General features: G+C 38.9%; 2 pseudogenes across 1 annotated transcript; both read right to left on the reverse strand.

The window, feature by feature from the left end:
- Positions 1-4,534: 4,534 nt before the first annotated feature.
- On the reverse strand, positions 4,535-7,692 carry LOC145494288 (DELTA-actitoxin-Afr1e pseudogene; annotated as a pseudogene). The gene is made up of 3 exons (XR_014050247.1): positions 7,599-7,692; positions 7,098-7,292; positions 4,535-5,226 (listed from the first exon to the last, which is right to left on the reverse strand). The product of XR_014050247.1 is annotated as a DELTA-actitoxin-Afr1e pseudogene (transcript).
- Positions 7,693-11,454: 3,762 nt separating this feature from the next.
- On the reverse strand, positions 11,455-12,135 carry LOC145495428 (uncharacterized; annotated as a pseudogene).
- Between the last annotated feature and the right edge of the window lie 8,974 nt (positions 12,136-21,109).

Below are 21,109 nucleotides of genomic sequence, written 5' to 3' on the forward strand. Positions count from 1 at the left end.
TTTTATTGCGTGACAATGAGAACACTCTATAGCAAGACAATAATACATTACGTCTCCTTTCTGCAACTTGTTAAGGGTGTAAATGAGAACGGGCATACTGAAGGGTAGCACACAAAAATGCTTGAGGATTACGTGCAGTGGACAAGCATCTCATCCAGAAAAACTAACAATACTTTGAAATTCTTCAGACCAAGGAAATCGGGCTTTCCAGTAGATGCATTAGTTTTTCCCAGGTGTGACTAAATTAAACGTTGTTCGTTGCTTGGGGTATTAATTATACCATTATTTGATTCAACAGGAAGAGGTATTGTAAGAAGTAAAGCACGTGTTTGGATCCAGTTTTATTTTAACCCTATTCAGACCGGAATGCGGGTGAGAAAGTCGTTTTAGACCCTTCGCAACTTTCACCGCTTGTAACTTTAATGTTGTTGAATCAATGAACCCCAAATTTGATGAATTTTCCTAAAATGCATCTGGGAGTTTTGTGTCACTCGTTTTTTGTTCAGCTTTTAAAACAAAACTCAATATATTAACTTTCTTGCTGTAGCTTTTACTCCTTTAGACTCTATCTTTCTTATCAGCTTTTAGTGTTTTTCTGAGATTTTACAAAAATCACAAAAACCAAGAAGGCGGATCTCAACAACCACTCTACTGTGATGTTGGTATCCTCATTAAAGATTACTACTACTACTACTATCTAATAAAGTGGCAGTTTGAGAATGACGCCAATTCTTCATATTTTGCGCCCAAAAGGATATATTAATGAACGTACCATAAATCTCCCAGGTTTCATGGCCATAGCTAATAGTTACAGGGTGAGGGCCAAAAAATCCATCCCCTCGACCCCACAAGACCCCAAAAAGCCTGGGCCCGATTAGCAATCTAGTCTATTTACACCACCAGTAAAGGTTCATCCCGTTTTGAAGTCCGTGCGAGTGTCCCTGACAGAAATACTTGATGTACAAAAACCCACTAGGAATAGGTCGCTGATAATCAGTTCATACGTGGTAATTACTTAAGCAGAATACCAGCTAGAAAATGCTTGTGCCAAAGTTTAACTAATTAATGAAACAGACGGAAAGTAGACGATGTTACAGAGATTGAAAGGCATCAAATTCTTGTGAAGGGCAAAAATCTCACCTTTCTCATTTGCAGTTTTGACAAGTCTACTCAAGGAAAGTGATTAGTTGCATGTTAAGCGGTTTTCTGAAAAATGTATTTAATGATGCACGGACAAGCCACGGGCAACCGCTTTCAGACGTTTGCCTCAGAATTACCATTGAGAAGTCACTTTCGTTGTTCACCTTGGCAGAAGCACGAGTTCTTCTTGCAACATTAAAGCATTGCAAAGTTTGGGCAGACCTACATGATGTTGTGGTTACTGTGGCAACGTCAAAAATCGCAGACACACAAATGACATATTATGATGTTCGCGAAGGCTGACAACTTGGAAAATACCTTTTTAAAGGGAGGGGGGGTGGCATCCAACCCCTCCCCTTGTACGTCCAAGGGTTAAAAGAGCAAAATGACGAAATTTTCTCCTTTCTCTTTTCCGTTATTAACCTTTATTGAATATGTGCGTTTTCTTAACGGCCTTCCAATTATAAGATGAAGCTTTAACTGGACAGAGAAAAACAAGGGGCTCTATGTCTTAAGTGGTGTATTTCTTATTAAAAAAAGTTTCGATTTATCTCTTTATAACTTTCCTAACTGACTGCTATACATTGATGACAGTTCCACGTTCGAGGTACACTCCGCGGCCAGTTCTGTACACCACTTCAACAAACGGACTCTTAAAAGCCCTTTGTCTTTGATTTCCTATTTGTTTCTTCGAGAATTGAAAATGTATAGCGGAAAAGAACACAATCTTTACTTCACGTCTTGGTATCAATAGATAAAATATAAAATAAGACGGGAGCAAAATCCACCAGATTTTCGGGTCGTGAAAGTTAGAAAAAAAGCTCGATCTCAATATGTTTAAGCGAGCGAGCTTGCATGGCTTCTCTGCTCTTTTCTTAAAATTTCACGGTTTTTTCTTTTGGTTCAAGTTTTTGTCAGCGTAATACGTCATTTCAACAAATAGCCTCTAGGAAATTCCTTTTTTAAGTTTTATTTTCTATTGTTTAACTGTTTTTTTTGTTTTTTTTTGTTTTTTTCTTGTGTTGGAAATGAAACAAAGGTGAAGAATACGAAGTTTTTTTCTTCATCTCTGGGTATTAATCAACCAGAACTTAAATTCAAATAAGATAGGGACAGAATATGACACTATATTGCGCGACACTATATATCATAATATACATGTATAATATAAACTCACTGGCTCTAAAAACGTTTCCATATCTCGACTGCAGGATTAGCGCAGAATTGTGGCATATACTGTTCGGGGGATCCACTGCAGTGTACTTTTGGTGACTTTTCGAGAGTTTACTATGGAAGACAAGTAGAACTGTTGCGGAAATTCGGTTTGAGTCTTTGTGCTTTATCGGAAAATGTCCAATGTCTTTCCAAGCCAAACTCAGCGGAGGCTCTCAAAATAATAGCTTGTGAATACAGCCGCCTCTTACTGCGTTGCTTTTCTGTCTTGTCTCAATTTTTTAGAAGAAATTCTAGTTCACTGAATCTATGTATTCACTTTGATATATAGATTTAGCCAAGACTAAAAGCGGAGCTCTTGATTACAATAAGCGATAGCCATACAGGAAGAAAATGATTTGTTTTTCTTGGATCAGATACTCCTCTAATTGTTCGGCATGTGGTTTCACTTCTTTTTCTAGTTAACTACTTAACAATAAGGTTACTATCAAATAAAGCGTACCCAATTTTCCAAGATTGTAGAAATTATGTAAACGCAAATTACTTTTTTCTCAGTTCGTGAGCGAGCGGAATTCAACAAATCCTGAAATCACGGTGAGCGGAATCGTCGTGTTGATCTATTTTCATGAACGAAATTGCAGTAATCCTCAGTCTAGTACGTTCTTTTACACTTCCATCGACGATTAATCAATGCAAGTGGATCTGTATTTACTTTTAAATGGCGAGGAAAGTCACTGTAAGTAAATTCAATTGAGTGTTTTGTTTGGTTGTTAGTAGCTTGGCGCGATTATGGCGCTTAATTCTTCATTTCTCTCACCGTAAAATGTTAAGTAAAAAGGTAAGTTAATTTCAGTCGAGTTTACCTTCTGATCGTTGCTGTAAATAAGAGAATTTATGTGGAATACGCTTAACGAATTTCCTCGCTTTCTGCTATTCAATTTACGGTAGAAAAGTCTGATTTCAAGTGATTCGCAACGACTGACAGAGATTGTTTTTGTACTCCAACTTCGAACTTTGCACGAAATTTCACACCAGAAAAGCAACTTTGGAGAACTTAACTGGTGAACTAGATGCAACTAACACAAAGACGTTTTTGGTAAAAAGAAATAAAAGTTGACACTGGCTAAAAATATGCACTGGACGTTTCGCCTACTACTGTTGCCTTCTTCAGCAAAGATAAAAATGCAAATGTCTAACGGCGTCCTGCTTGGTATGTGTACACAATGTGTGATAAAACTAAATCATAGGACTCGGCTTGCGCACTCGCAGGGCAAATGTCGTAAGGACGTAAGGACGTGAGGACGGATGGACGGATGCACGGAAGGACAATCTTGTAACTGCCATTTTTTTTTTCGGTCAGTGAGTTACCAAATTTTTCTAAGATATGGGGCTGCGGTTGCGTGCCTTCAGCGCGCAGGAGCTCCCCTATAAATTAGCTTGCACTTACATGTAGTTCAATAAATTTCATTTTTTGGAAAAATACTGCAGGGAGCCATCCTACTGGTGATAGTTTTGTCATTTATCTCCGTGTTGTACAAGAGATACTGTGGGAGTTTAAATTTCCTGCAAACATGCAGTTAGGGGTAACAGCAACTTTTATTACCGGGTGTATAATAGGTTTATAAGCCTTAGTAGCTCGCAGCTAGCAAAGCTATTCTGGGCGAGCTACTATTACTTAAACCCTCGGACGTGAAAGCTAACTCATACACTCACGGTGGTATAAGGGGTTGGGACGGCTGCGTTAGAGAGAACCTTCCCCTAGGCTTTCGGTTTGTTAAGAGAGAGCAAAATGAATTTACAATGATTATATATCCCTGAGCTTGTTCTACAGGACGACACCATTTTTACTGGTTACGACGTCATCTGACGTCATTTGAACCGCCATCTTGGGTCCTCCATCTTGGATTTCACTATTTTCTTAAAAGGTCAAGAAATAACGGAAATTAACCCAAAATCAAGCTAGAATGCCCACGAAATGTACAAATTCATGACTTTCTGCTATTTTGTGAGGAAAAGGGGAAAATACAGATTTATCTCAAAAGTTGATTTTTGGCCCGACCTACAAGAGATTTCTTGGTTGCCATGGCACATCAAAATTTCTCCAGAGAATGAGGAAAAAGCTGCTGAAAGTTTTAGCTCTTTAGAGTAAATCGTCTTTTCAGAACTTTGAAAAAATCTTATGGGGGGAAGGGTGGATGCCACCCGCCTTGTACGTCCGAGGGTTAAGAGTATTACCTCCGATGGTTAAGAGAATTAGAGAAAAAAAGGAAATTGAATAAATTTGTGAAAATAAACAAAATCAAACCAAAATATTATACCTAACACATGATATGGAAATTAAGTAGCTAACAGGGTTGACACGTTAAAAGAAGGAAGCCATCGGTCCTTTGAGAGGAGTTCCTGACTAGCCCATTAAGCTCCTTAGTGTAGGTTCAATTGTGAAAAACAATAAAACAGTTTCTTTTTCCCACACGTTTATTTTTCATTTCAACTCTTCAATACTAAGTACCACAGAAAAAAATAAACGGTTATGCGATTAAGTTGTGCAAGCATGCTTGGTTTACATGCCAGTTGCTCATTTTTTAAGAACATGAATTTCCAAGGTAGCTTTACCAGAATTGGACATAGAGCCGCGAAATTTCAGACCAGAACCGAGGGATCTGTCATGCCAACCATTTGCCTTGAAGGGGTTTGCATCATAATACAAATCATAGTACTGATCATAGTTGGCCCTTTGGTTTCCAGGGTACAGCTTAGCATTCCACCAGTTCTGGTAAAAGTTATAATCAAACGGAACAGAGAACATCACAGCAAGTGTTTTGTCGATGCTTGGAATGTAGTAGGCAAGGACTCCGACAGCTCCCGTTGCGACTGGTCCAGACGTTTTGCGAGGTCCGTAAACAACAGCGCATGCTGTGGAAAATAGAATAAAAGAAACAGACAAGCAATTTACACATTTTAAACTCGGCTATCGCAAAATATCGTGATTTGTGAGTGGCAAGCAGATCGATTATTTGCCAACACCGAAGGCCGAGGCAAATAATTGATCTTTGATATCAGTCGTAAGAAAATAAACCACCACCCTAGAAAATATAACTCTACGCCTTCTGCAAGCCACACAAGACACGTACCAACTTTATCGATGCTCCAGTACTTATACATTTGAAAATATTTGAAATTTCGCAGTATTAGAAAAAAAGTAAACATTTAAAAATCACGACACAATTCAATTTAATATTTAGAAAACATGTTTTCCAAAGGCGTTTGCAACTTTGTAAGCCCTAATGTAAAGATGTTAACAAAAAAAAGCTAATTATGAATACTGAAGTGTCCGAAACATGTTTTCTTAAGTCAAACGTTGCGTCTTCCTTTTGAAATTTTGAACGCATTTTTAAATAGAAAATTAATATTAAGACCCCTGAACGAAAAACTATGTGCCGAGTTATTTGTTTTTGATCTGCGCTTTCCTGACAAGGGTTTTAAGGTGATTTCCGCAGAACATTCAAGCAATAATGGCAAAAATTAAGTTACCAAAAAAACTTCATGGCATGGTAATATTTTGAATAAAGGTAGGAAGATCTTATCGAAACCTTAGCTCTCAAGTTGACCCCGCAAGACAAAACTGGACTTGAAGTTAATTATCCATATTTCAATTAAAACGGACGTTTCGCGTTAGTTTAAAACGCAATAACACGCGCTTTAAGCATTTTTACGAGGTTCGACATTAAATTTCTCGAGAATGCTTGAAGATTTAATCGCGGGGTCATCTAGAGAAATGAATTACAGTGAGATGTTTTAAATAGTATTCAAAACGTTACCGTGCTATAGGTAGAGTTTTAGTAAATAAATTTTGCACTTATTCCTTGAACTTTGAGCGGAATCCGTCTTAATTTTTTTCCTAGTTATGAATCTGGGCCCTTTTAAAGAGACTCCAATTCTGAAAAATGGGGATATTACTTAGAAAATTACATCACACATTAAGCATGGTGCGAAATGGTGAAGGATGTTTGCGCAAGAGTCTTCTCAGAAAAAAAATATACATGTATGTTTAACAAGGTGAAACGTTGGTGTTGCTCATATTGTGTTAGTCAAGTTCAAGTAATATATCAAACACGAGAAACAGTGTTTCATCGGGATATTGAAACACCGAGAAGAGAGTTGAAATACGACGCGCAGCGGAGTATTTTTGACGAAATTCGAGGTGTTTGGATAGCCGATGAAACACTGTCTCGAGTGTTTGATATATCTTCTCAGTGAAACAAAAACTAAGCAGAAAAATCGCCTAAATATCTCCCCAGAAATTCTCAAAAAATCTCCTAAATATCAAACGCTTTTTAAATATCTTGAAAACTCCTCTGAAAAATCTCTCATTTTTTATCGTAAAAAAAAATTCCGATTTTAAATCCCTTAGCCCAGCCAAACTTTCTAAAATCTCTTTCAGTGGACGGAGTTGAAGGAGAAGATTCAGGTGCTTCGATGTTACCAGCTTCCGCCATTTTTAAAATTTGTTCCTTTAGCGCTTTTGTGATATGGAATACATTTTTCAAGTGGGAAATCGCTAAACTGTATTGTTTCTGGCATAAAATTTAGTCTTGTTTCAATGGGAAAGCGAGGAAAACACAGGGCTAAGCCAAAATAGGTATGAATATTTTTAAATTTGCCTAACTTTTCTAAATATCTTAATGTTTCTAAAATCTCGGAAAATTCTAAATATCCAAAAACATATCCAGATATTTGTGGCAAGGCCTAAGCGAGCCTCTGTAAATGCTAGATTCACTTCTTACCGTTATCCACAGAATAAGGCAAGTTTTCATCCGCAGTGCCAGAATAGAAGTAGAAAGAGCCTTGCTGCCAAGGAAGTCCACTTTCGTTGTCAACGCCAATCGCGCATTTGCGTTTCACGTTAGCGAGGACATTTAGGACGTCTTTCAACAGATTGATTGTAAGCTGAGCACCTTCAATAACCGTTCCTGCAGCAACTGAAATGAAATAAGCAAGTTAGTTTCACAACCGAAATGTTTTTAAAACCTTCGCACTGAAGTCACCGATCTAGAGATCTACTTGCTATACCAACAGCTCCTGATTTTGACGAGTGGCGGCAAACCTGTGCCATCTTTAGAGGGCTAACTCAACTAGAATTGTACCAACTGGTAAAGTTTTTACTCCTGTAATGTTCTGTGTATATGCTTAACGTTTTGATATGTTTTGTTTGTTTGTTTGTTTTTGTTTTGTTTTGTTTTGTTTTGTTTTGTTTTTTCTAAGACCGATTCCTAAAGATGATTTACCTTTGCGCTTAGACGTTTCGCTGTCTTGGTCTTCCAAGTCCTTCGGCAGTTTAACTTCAGTGTTATGAGATCGCTCCAAAAGGGCCTCCAGTTCCTATGCCGGAAAAAGGAAAACAAACCAAACAACCCAAAGGGAGAGGGATTTTTTTAGTTTTTAAGTTTCTAAGAGTAACATTGTAGTTTTTAGGGATAGTAAAGGACGTCGGCCAATAAATGGATGTGTGCGCTATATAAATGAACTATTATTATCCTTATTATTATTATTATTATTATTATCATTATTATTGTTCTTGTTGTTGTTGTTGTTACTATTATTATCATTCAGTTGGATTTTACAGAAAAAAAAAACAATAATTTCTTTTTACCTGGCGATTGGGAACCATTTCAGGGAAGTCGGTTAAACCAGCATCTGCCAACAATGCCTCAACTTCCCGCTTTGTAAAGAAGAAAAAAGCTAAAATGTTAGAACAACAATCAGCAATGTTTCAAAACTGTCCCTTGACACATTGTTATTTAGGAATGTTTTATGCCAAAATTTAACTGTCCTCTGGCTGGTATGGTTATCATGACAACATAGTTGAATCAGTTTACAATGCACAAAAAACATCAGCAGCAACATCATCGTAATTATTGTTATTGTTATAATTATTATAATTATCAATGGTGCTGTCATGAATAACAATGTCAACATTATTATAATCGTTTATTGTTTTCAGTAACCTGGATTTTCATTTTAACTCTCTGATTTAATATTTACGATGTATTTGTTCACTTTATTCTTTTTTTTTTTCTAATGGACAGCGACAAATATCCAATAAAAGTTGTTACTACCTTGCTTTTGTGCAGTTCTATTAGTTGCTATGTAAAGAAAAGATATTTCCAAGGCCTTTTTAGTGTTTAACACACACAAAGACGTTTTTCACCCTCTGTCAAGTGTTAAAAATATAAATAAATTCATTCGACATGTAAACTTAGTGTATTTGAATGAAATTGTGGACGTTTCAATTCAACTTTCTTGGAAAAGTGTATAGGTATGACAAGGTCTCAGCTCGTCTGCCAAGAGGCTCCCGGCGGGGACGGAAAAAATATTCTGCGAGCAAAGCGAGCGGACGAGTGCGAAACTGGAGAATTCGGAGAGCAAGGCGATCGGGGCGGGACGCTCGCTCGCTGGGAGCCTGCTCGCAGGCTAGGTCTCGGCATAAACTTCAGATTCTAAATGGCACGTCGAGTTGCAAAAGCTAATTTTCATGCGCTTTTCCGTTTTTCATGCTCGCTTTTAAATTCTAATTTTATTCAAGGCGTAAAACGGACTTCAAATGCCATAGCAATTTTAAGAGAAACGCCATTCAGGGTTGCAAACAGAAAGTTTGATCAGAGGCAATAACATAAGTCAACTCTTTCTTTACCTCTCCATTTGGGTTGTTTGGTTTGATCGCAGATCCAAAGCTAGTAGTAGTAACCGAAACGATTAACAGCAAGGAGAAGATAAAACTGAGGTGGTCCATGTTCAACCTAGAAAACAATAATAAGACCACAGAACATTCATTACCAATGACAAGAAGTTCAACAAACTTACCGAAAGTTGCTTCAACAACGATTTCGGTTTATGTTGGAAACAAACTGATGATTGTTAAAGAGGCAGTTTAAACGTAGAAAATACCAAAAAACTGACTTACTGTTTTCCGCGGTGTATATGTATCTATCTCTGCGTAGCCTGATACGCCTTTACGTGAAATCGCTCTAAACAGGTTTTATATACCGTGGAACCTCGCTATACCCACGAGGGTTAATTGTTTTCTATTTCGTCGCCTATTTTTTGCTGTGCCTTTGTTTCTATCAATTCAAAATATTTCTAGCTGCGTTCGGTTCAGTTTCTGCATTTATTAGTTCATTTTTGCGTACTTTTTCCGTGCAGATTAAATGTAGATTAGTTTTTTTCACGTCGTGTTATGTAATCCCTTATTGTTAATTACGTAACCTCATCAAGTCTCTTCTTTTGCTCAAAATTCCGTATATAGCGTCGTAGTTTTTTGAATTGTTTTCAGTCGTTGTTGTCCCAGCTGGTGACCGTATTAATGGGGTTCCAACATAGGCAAAGTCAATTATAGGAAACTTGACGGCTACGCTATTTTGTAGTCTTCATGTTAGAATGCTTGGCGATCCTTGCCTTCTCGCACGGGACTGGTTCTGAAACTGAAAATGACATCCCGGCACTGAAATGAAATGTTTTACTTCTGGCTATTTGCACAGTTCAAACAACGTTTGTTGAACACTAGTTTATCTCCGCGAGCTAATTAATGCAAAGGAAACTTGACGTAGGCGATGAAATGCAATTGTTCTAAATTATTCAAAGTGGTCGGTTCGTGACTAGTGCCAACGCTAGTTCGCGCTTTGTAACTTAACCTTGAGGCTTGAATAAAGTTAAATTTGTTTGCGTTCTTTCGTTTGCTCTGTACTTTAGAAAACTTCACTTAAAAACACTCAATAAATATCTTTTAAGTCACTTTTTGACTTGATAATGGCGCAAGGTAGCGCCGAAACCTCGTTCGCCTTTTTAAATGCGTTTTAAATCTTTTAGCGTTGAACTTCTTGTTCTTCTTAAGAGCACAAAAGGCCAGCGAACTAAGGATTCACTTCGCTTTTCCATGTAACGTGACGTTAAAATTATTTTTTTACGGGAAAATTTAGCCTAGATAATGGAAGGAATTTACGGCTTTAGTAACGACGACGCCGTAATTATAGCCTTGGAGCTACTTCATAGTTTTATACTGTACTGTAAGTATCTCGGACGCTTGAAATTTCGGGCGCTTAAAAGTTTCAGACAGAGTTTTTTTGGGGGGGGGGGGGGGGACATCGTTTTTCTTCGAAATTAAAATCGTCCAAGATTTTTGCAAGTTATATATCCTACCTGGTAACAGTTTTCGAAGAGCGAGTTGGGGAACCGCGGAAGATCGAATTTTGGCGCCAAACAAAAAACTTGAAGACACAAAATGTTTTATTTATATTTTTTTACCTTTTTCTTCTGTGTGTGTTTTTGTACTTATTACAATCGGATGTGAATTATATATATATATCCCTTAGCTGCGTTTCGTGGTTATTAAATGCCGTCTCCAGTGAGAAAAGTTGCCCGACTTCAACGCCTATCTTATAACATGCTTTTGACGTCAAGACAGTAAATTTTTAACAACTGCTGAATCCTGATTGGTCAATTCAAATTTCAGGCGCACTGGCCTTATGTAAGGAGTTCACTGAATCCATGATTTCACTTCATAATCAACTCAGTCCGTAAATTATTTTGTAGCTAAAGATGAAAGTGTGAACTGTCAAAAAACCTGGCTTTTTAAAATTCAAAACTAGCCAGTGTTCTTCCTAAAACTTATCCCAATACCGCAGGTGTTCGATTCCATAAACGAGTGACATCGACTTTGCTCCTATTTTCCGCTGCTTAACTTTTAACGGTGCTTTTTTTGACCAAGAAGACGTAAGAGCATGTTTGTCCCGATTGGAAAGATTTTTTCGCTAACTGATAACTGTAAAATGACGATGCGTGCACATCAAAAGAAATGGGACGATTTGCGTCTGGTACTGATCGATTATATACAGCGTAAAAAAGAAATAACCAACAAATTTCTCTTTATTGTGTGTTGCAAAATATTGGTTTTGAGTTTGTGGACTGACAATGTTTGATCATATATAATACATAAAATGACCAACAAATTTCTCTTTATTGTGTATTGCAAAATATTGGTTTGAGTTTGTGGACTGACAATGTTTGATCATGTATAATACATAAAATGACCAACGAATTTCTCTTAGTCCCGTTTTTATTTAGTAACCAACTAAAAACATACAATGATTGAAACTTCTTTGATACTCCCAGTATTGCTGGTGTTTCCTTTTTCTACTGTTATGGTTCCCTTATGTGCGCTGTGTTTGAGGATTTCTCTTCCTAGGCGTCTTGCTTGACAGCGACCTTGATGTACCTGATCCCAACCCTCTCTCCCGCATTACTCCTGTAAACCTCGAGAGTGAGTCCCTTGCCGAGCATCAGTCGGTTGTTGTAGCCAGCGGTCCTCAAGAAGCCTCCGTCATGCGCAGTGTAGCAGGAGCCCCAGCGTTCATCCAACTTGATAGTGAAGACAAACTGACCGGGGTAGAAGGAGTCGCTGGGTTTAGGGGTTACTGACTCGTATCGAAGAGAGGTCAAAGTAGAGCCAGACAAGCCTTCCGATCCTTAGCATGGAGAATTAGTTCCATAATTTCCCTTGTCACATGTTCCAAAGCCGATAAATCTGGTACCGTCTGACACGCCATATTTGATATCGCTGTCAGTTCCTTGGCCAATGCTGACGTCATGCGCGACTGTGATGTCTAAGATCAGCGAAAATGAATCTCTCATCACACCAGCTGGAATCGTGGGAACCTTTAGGAGAGCTGCGTCACTTACTGAGCCAGCGTTGAATCTTAATTGATGAGCGGTAATTGTGCGAGAACTGTCAATGTAGGACGCATGCGCCTCCAGCCATGATGGAGTCATAGTCTGATGGTAGATCAATTTCTCCTACAAAACAAGCTTGTGAAAAAACTCATCAATTCACAATGAAGACTTATTTTCTAGGTGGGAGAGTGTCAAATACAAAATCCAGATATGCCGCCCAGTACAGAGAACAAAACTTTAATATATTCTTTTTAAATGTTTAGCTGTCAGCTGAGTTCAAGAAACATTTGTCTGGCCAGCCAACGTAACCTGCCTGTGGTTCACAGTAGTCTGGTGAGCATGAGGTATGCAGACAACAGGAATTAGCGATCTAAAAACAAGAAAAAATTAAACTCCAATCAGAGCCATGGCTACAGAAATTGAATACTTTGCCGCAAGCCGTCGTGAATAGACTTACAGAATACTTCGGGATAGTCGGATACGACAGGCCATTTTCGGGCGACTTCGGGCCCGAATATTCGACAGCAACAAGTTTTGTTTTTCGACGGAACAACTTTATCATTCTTTTTAGCAGTTGTACAAATAGTTTATAATATTATTCGTAGTGAATTTGTGGGCGGTCATTTGAATGAACAGTTGCACCGAATCGGTTCCTTCCATATAAAATCTAATGTTTCGTTTTAAGGTTACTTCCCACCTTCAGAGGCAAAAAAAATCGTTTTTTTCTTTTATTTGACAAAATTTAAGTTCGTCATTTTATCTAGTGTTTCCAAAAGAGAAACATTAAAAATCTCAAAAAGCGGCCGAGTTATTTAGAAAAAACGTATTTTCAAATAAAGTTAATAAACTAGGAAGGTGTCACAATCTTGTCAACGGGCGAGAACCCTGGAGAAATTTTCGCGGCAAACGCTCATCGCTCGTATTTCATGTCATTTGCATATTTTTATTTACATCACGCACTTGACAAAAATTCCCACGTGGAAGCTCTTTACGCTAACTCCTATGGAAAAATCAAAAGAAGAAAAAAGGCCTTGGGTAAAGAAAACGAAAAAACCCGGCTCAAAGAAGAAAGAAAAACCTCCATATTATCAAGGAAAGAAAAAAAAAACCTAGCTGAAAGCGACAAAGGCTCTTGGTTTGGCCAGACGCCTTCGACAATCTCGGCGTCTGCAGAAGATCCGTAGCGTTCGAATATCCTTGGAGCAAGTAGCTTAAAAATCAAAGTTAACGTCAGTGCAGGCTGCGAACAAGATTCTTCGTTGGAATCTGGCGGAAGTGATAAAGAAAATGAAACCTACCCAAGGGAACTCATTTCAGCAATAAGGGTATTTCTTAAGCTGTCCGTCGATTCCTTAACGTCTTGGTTTTCAGCGGCACATTTTCCGCCTTTAACCTTTTTAACGCGGGTTTTGCCTTTGCCTTTGCCTTCGGCGTCTTTGCCCATTATATTACGTCGCCGTCCTAAATTGAACTCCACTGAGCGAGATAAAAAAAACATGTTGCAATGCGATGCTTTTCCCGGGAAATCTTGATCTATTGTCATAGGCACTAGGAGGTCCTGTTGTTCCATTGGTTTTCGGTTTTATCAGGCGGGATAATCTCCGGGCGTGGCGCAAGTTGTTTACGAACCTTTACAAGCTAAAATCTCGCATTTGATTTTTGGAGGAATACATCCACTTTGAGCGAATTTATAGGGTATGTAGATTTGACGGATTTTCTTGAAATTTTGCCAGAACATTCCAGAGATAATGACAAACCAAAGTGTGTCGGGAAATTTTGATATTTAACACATTTTTCCCGTGGCGTCCATTTACGCAACAAGTCTCGCATATTTTTAGCTACTCCAACTTTAGAAGTGGATATCTAGACAACTAATCAGAATATGGAAAAAGCCCGACACACTTTCGTTGATTGATGCCTTGTGAATAAGACTGTGCAGCCATTTTGCTCGCACTGCGGACTCCGATACCCGATAAATTCAATAGAAGAAGCCTCGGTCGTTTAAGGCCTTACCGCCTCCTGACATTTCCTAAAAGAAAACATTGCTGAAATTGTATTTTTTTCGTAAAGTACATTTATTAAGGTTTCTTATGATATATAGTTTGTTGGGGTTTTATTGAAACTGGCGTGCGCACGATTTTTTTCCCGAAGGGCACCTGCGAAGGTGGGAAGTAACCTTAATCCCTTTAGCCTACTGATTCCTAAATCAAAACCATATCATGTGTTCGCAATGTTTTTTTAGATAACTGTGTTTATAATTAGCACCAGATTGTATTTGATAATGTACAACTTTTAAGACCAATTGCAGTTGTCTTATGACTGTCTTCATCTTAATTGACTTACCACGCCGAGCAATAGAACCAGGTTCAGGATCGAACTGAAGGGCAAAAATTGCCTGATTCCGCTTGATTCTTAAAGAGCCAACCAAAAACCCGATTGCCAGTAGATCGCAATAGAGTCAGGAAACAAAGAAAAGGAATAATAAACTTGCTCAATTTATTCTCGAGCAAAATGTTTACAATAAGCTAAAGTACACACACTAGAGAGCAGCGTGCAAACAGCTTGATTCATATTGTGTTTAATCTCTTGCTAAATTAAAACGATTTTATTTCATATTTATTCCGCAAAAATTGATTCAAAAAATGCTAATTGATTTTATATCAATACAGTCTAATTATGATTGTATACCATTTAACAAAAACTTCCGAAAATTTCGGTCAGAATGTAAGTGGTACGTAACACAAATTTGGCTCTACCGACCGGAAAATTTTCCAAATAAGCAAAACATTTCGAAAGTTACTAGTTCAAAATTTCCAAACGAAATGTCCGAATGAAAAATGTGCTTACCATTTACAAGTTGTGGAATTGTGATGAGCAGGTCGAACTAGTCTAGACTCTCTTGGTAAATTAAGACTTGCCGAGTTAATGGTAAATACCAGGAGCCATAATCGGGGACGGAGACCGTAAGTCTCGGGATTCGCGCGCACCTACGATATGGGACAATTTTTCTATTTTTAGAACAAATTGCGCCATCCTGACGTCATATATCCGCGCGGATTCACGCACATGTCGGGGGCTCTCGCGTGGATGTTGTCACGTTGCGTGATCAAATGGTGAGAGTTGAGAGATTCTCTTGCGTATTTTTCACAGCGATGGCAGGGAATAAGGCAGGGAATACGAACCAGGGCACTTATATGTAGTTTTATGCTCTGAGCTAACGGAAAGGGTGGGTTTTTCAGGGTCGAAAACAAGACTTCAATCTCGCGCTGGGAATGAATAATAAGATCTGCTCACGCTAGTTGTAAGCTTACGCGTATGTTTTTGCGTTTTTTCTGGCTTAAGAATATAGCAAGAAAACTCTCTACTCTGGTATCGAGTTAATTTGTGAGCTTCTCAGACAATGGTTCGTCATAACAAAAACCTGTTTTGATGGTTTATTGTTTCCGCTTGTTTGGTGAGTTTGCAAAAGTTTTTGACCGAAAGGAAAGTCTGACGCGTACAATTAGCTCATTTGCATAGTGCAGCTCGTGCACTTTCAAGTCCAAGTCGGTGTTTTCAATTGTCAACAAATCTTGACAAAGATTTCTTTCGTTATCTTTTGTGCTGAGATGCTGTAACAAATTTCACGAACGCAAAAAGGCTTGTTTCTTTAACATAAGCATGGTGAAGTTTTACACTGCGAAAATGAAAATAGACAAGGAGTTTCGATAACTCGATCAACCAAATCGCAATCGTTATTCCAAGTTGATTAAAGAAAGCGTCATCGTAACTTTGCTGATTATTTCTGCTTTATTCACACATTTTCAGCTTAGCTTTTAATATGTTCTCAAACATTTATCAATCTTAAACATATTTAAAAACTGTAGAGTTATTGTTTGAGTTCGATGTACGCTTTCACACGAAAGTGCGGCGGAAGTACAATTTGTCATGTTTACTGACTGTGCAAAACACGCATCGGCGGGCGCTCTCATTCATCGAGAACAGAGAATTTACTGGATTTTTACACGAATAAAACTGAGCAGTATCTACGGACGTAAAGTTATTGGGCCTTGATGAAACATCAAGCGTTGCTTACAATTCAAGCGAAACTCAAACTAGCAATTATTTTGTTTTACTTTTCGGTCGCGATAGACTGACAAATTCCTCGCAAGCGTGTGGCAAGAGGAACTAGGAAACTATGAAGTCCTGAAGCTCTGCTATATCTAAATATATCCACCTAGTTTTTTGCTGTGTAATGGAAAAGCGGTTAACCTTCAACATATGTGAAATTTAAAGTGGAATAATATACAGCTCATGTAAAAGAAGCATCCGTCGGAACACAACTAGGTCAGCGATATATATAAGCTTACAGCGGAACATACCTAAATTCGACACTGTCTTACTTCACTCAAACTGGAGCAGCTTACGACGAAAATACTTGAGCAAAATTTCAACGGACGTAAACGCGTTGAGTTGTGGGCCAAAAACATGAAAAATTTCGGGAATTTCGGACGCCATTTCCCCCGCGCGACATCCGCAAAAATTCCCGCAGCATGTACGCGCGTGTGCCGCAGGCGATGGCGCAATTTGTTCTAAAAATAGAATTATTGTCCCATATCATAGGGACAACCCCAATACTAGAAATGGCGAGCGCTTACGGTCTCCGTCCCCGATTATGGCTCCTGTAAATACCCAATACGTACGGAATTCAAAATTAGGGGATTTTTGCTTACCATTTGCGCAAACAGATGACGAACCGTTTTATCCGTGTAGACGGTAAATAACCTAGTACGCTGCACAAAACTGTTCTGGATCGCCGTTTTACAATAAAAAATTAAAACAAGCAAAGCGATGCAAATAATTTTTTGGTTGTCTTAAACCTTATTAAATTCCACACATGGAAAATTATTTTCATATAGATCACGCAAGGAAGGTTTGGGTTAAAGCGTATCTAAATTTGCGGACTGAATCGCAAAAGTATGGAAAACTGCGCGATTTCTAAGATAAAAATTGTTATGGTTTACATCGACATCGTAGTGTTAGACTAGTGTTGTTGTGCGAAGAATATCGTTGCGTGTTTGTGGATATTTTCATGAATTCAACGAGATGGCATGAGGAAGGAGCGATAATCCATTTAAACAGCACTATAACCCGGTGATACATCAGCGGTATAGAGAATCAAAGATTCACTTTGCGATGCTATTACTGAAGGGCCACAAAGCAACCCAACAAAGTTATTTCAAGCTGTTATGCAGGAAAATCCGAAAAAATGGCAAGCTACTGGTAGATGGGCCCAGAAACAAGCCCGTAAACATTTCTAAAAGCTCAAATAGCAGTGCCTATTGTTATTGGCTGACAACGCCTTAACACGGCATAATTTTGAGCAAATTGTGGCTTGTACGAAGCGCAATAAAAGACAGCCATCGTCAAAACAGGCGCAAGACCGATCTAGTGGCAAGAACAGTTTCAGAGTTCTAAGATCATATTGTATTTCAGTGGCCAAATAAGTTTTAAGAGTCTTTCTCATGCTTTCTTGTCAAAATCGTGACAAAAAGATCCACCGGCACATAAAGAGTTTCTTCGCAAAACAACACTCCAAATATGACTCATTTTTGTCAGAAATCACGTGATTTTCAATACTTTTGTGACTCAGTTACCAAATTTGGACAAGGTGTAACGCAAGCCTTTCTTGCGTGATCCATATAAAAATAAGTTTCCATGTGTGGAATTTAGTAAAGTTTAAGACAATCTCAATTTTTTTTGTGTGTGTCACTATGTTTGTTTCAATTTTTTTGCGGCAAAACGTCGATCCAGAACAGTTTTGTCCAGCGTACTGGTTATTTCGCTGTGTTTGCCCTTCGCTAACCATCGCTAAAGGAAAAGAAACATTTGTTTGCTGTTTGTCTGTGTTTATCGTTAATATCAGGATGTAACAGGAGCCATAATCGGGGACGGAGACCGTAAGTCTTAGGATCCGCGCGCACCTATGATACCGGTCAATTTTTTTTTATTTTTAGAACAAATTGCGCCATCCTGACGTCATATATCTGCGCGGATCCACGCACATGTCGAGGGCTCTCGCGTGGGTGTTGTCACGTTGTGTGATCAACTGAATGGTGAGAGTTGCGAGATTCTCCTGCAGATTTATCACAGCGATGGCAGGAAATAAGGCAGGGAATAAGAACCAGGGCTCTTAGATGTATTTTTATGCTCTGAGCTAATGAAAAAGGTGAGTTTTTCAGGGTCGAAAGCATGACTTCAATTTCGCGCTGCGAATGAACAATATCTGCTCGCGCTAGTTGTACGAGTAAGATTTTGCGTTTGGTTCTGGAAAGAAAAGTCATGCAAGAAAACACTTTACTCTGGTATCGAGTTAATTTGTGAGTTTCCCAAACAATGCTTAATCATAACCAAACCCTGTTTTTGATAGTTTCTTATTGTTCTGTTTGTATGGCGAGTTTGCAAAAGTTTTTGAAAGGAAAGTCAGACGCGTACATAAGTAGCTAATTTGCATAGTGCAGCTCGTGTACTTCCAAATCCGAGTCGGTGTTTTCAATTGTCAACAAATCTTGACAAAGATTTCTTTCGTTGTCTTTTGTGCTGAGAAGTTGCAACAATTTTCACCGACGCCAAAAGGCTCCTAACATTATGTGCATTTCTTTTACAACCTAGTGAAATTTTACACTGCCAAAATAAAATAGACAAGGAGTTTTGATAACTCAACCAACGAAATCGAAATCGTTATTCGAGTTGATTAAAGAAAGCGTCATCGTAACTTTGCTGATTATTTCTGCTGTATTCGCATATTTTGAGCTAAGCTTTTAATATGTTCTCAAACATTTATCAACCTTAAACATATTTCAAAACTAGAGATAGACGCGATAGACTCTGGCGAAATCCTCGCAAGCGTGTGGCAAGAGGAGAGAAACTTTGAAGTCCTGAAACGGTGCTATATCCAAATATATCCAACTGGTTTTTTGCTGTCTTATGGACAAGCTGTTAATCTTCAACATATGTGAAACTTAGAATGGAGTAATGTGGAGCTTTTGTAAAAGAAGCAGCGGAACACAACTTTTTGAGTGGGACATAACTAAATTCGACACTGTCTTACTTTACTCAAACTGGAGCAGCTTACGACGAAAATACTGAGGCAAAAATTCAACAGACATGAACGTATTGATTTGTGGGCCAAAAGTATCAAGCATTTCGGGAATTTCGGACACCATCTCCCAGCGCTACATCCGCAAAAATCCTCGTAGCATTGTACACGCGTGTGTCGCACATGATGGCGTAATTTGTTCTAAAACTAGTAAAATTGTCCCATATCATAGAGACAGCCCCAATACTAGAAATAGCGCGCGCTTACGGTCTCCGTCCCCGATTATGGCTCCTGGATGTAATTAAAATTGACCTCGCAATCAAAGGATCAAAGCCTGGGTGGGAGACTCCCATATAAAAAAGACGGGGCTGTTCGTCGGAAATTTTAGCCTGCGAACAGGCTCCCGGCGAGGACGAAAAAAAAAGCTCGGCGAGCAAAGCGATCGGGGCGGGGACAGGGGAGCCTGTAGACTTTCTTTTTGATGTGCCTATCCGCCCTTGGTGATTAGCCTGTGACAATTCAGCCAATGAGGCAATTAGACCTGTCGAGAAGCTACAGTTTCAGTACTTGGAAACAGTTCTAATCGACCTAATCAAACAGCCGGGCCGGGCGTCATAATATAGAGTGCAAGTAAGCAACATGTTCACGGAATATTTCAAACTTATCTTTGTCCCTCTAGAGCCAATACTTAGAGAGCTTAAAACATATTTTCCAAAACTGAAATGAGGCTAAGCTAATTATAAGCGCATGATAGAGGTGTCAAACTCTACGAAGCGACGTGCCGATAACAGTGGAAAGTCCGGAAACCATGCCTTTGACCAGTAACCGGTCGTTTCGCCTAGAAGTCGATTCGCTTGTGTCGAAGTCGTTTCGCCTACACCACCGAAGTCGTTTCGCCAAACGGCTCCACTCCACTAGCTTTTACTTAAAATTCCTCCTCATCCTTCAAAATCACTTGTGAAATAACGAGAGGTCGAGAGACCGAAACTTAAAAGAGAACGGCAAACGCACTATTGTAAGGAACCGTTGGAGTCGTATAATTTTACAAAGATCTGTCAAATATTCATCTCAGAGATGTCAACAACCAGCGATTTAACCAATTATATCATGATACCAGGAGCTGGTATCATAAAACGGCGGCATCAATAGAATGTCTACAGGCTCCCTCGTTTCGTTCGGCCTGACCGGGAGCCTGTTCGCTGGCTACAGAAATTTCAAAAAGAACGCCTAAGGGGTTTCAGGATCCTGCTTGAAATTATTTCACCCCTAAGAGGTACCAATTCTAAAACACATAACTGACACCGACGTTTTTCGGCTCAATTCCCTAAAAGGTGCCGCAAAAGCTTTCACTCTGGACCTTTTAAGGCCAAACACCCTAAGAAATACCAAAACTGCTCTTTTAACTCCCAAAAGGTACGACGAGCATCCCTGTTCCTTTTACATTTCCCCGCCCAAAAATGATGGACACACAATTGACACATCAAAATTTCTGTAGTGAATGAAGGAACAGCTACTGAACGTTTCAGCCCTTTAGAGTAAATTGTGTTTTCAAAACTTTGGTAAAGCCTTACAAGGGGGGGGGGGTTGATGCCAGCCCCCCCCCCCCCCCTCCTCCTCCGCCTTGTACGTCCGAGGGTAAAGAGTATTACCTCCGAGAGTTAAAAGAATTAGAGAGAAGAAAGGAAATTAAAGAACTTTGGCAAAAGAAACAAAATCAAACCAAAATATTATACCTAACACATGATATGGAAATTAAGGTATCATGGTAGGTGGATTGATAGTGTTTGGAAATCGCGCTCTTACGCTGGCGCTTGAATGAAAGAAAACTCCATCAACCTATACATTTTCTGAAAGCTTAATAGTTATGGTATAAAATCGTATCTTTGAAATTTTCTAAAAAGTTTTTGTCGCAGTGACATTAAAAGAAATACCCAGAAACATTGCTTCGCTTAAACTGGTTCGCTTCCGCGCGTGAATGATCGGAGCGGCGCGATT

This window comes from Orbicella franksi, chromosome 8 (assembly GCF_964199315.1).
Source record: "Orbicella franksi chromosome 8, jaOrbFran1.1, whole genome shotgun sequence".
NCBI lineage: Eukaryota > Metazoa > Cnidaria > Anthozoa > Scleractinia > Merulinidae > Orbicella > Orbicella franksi.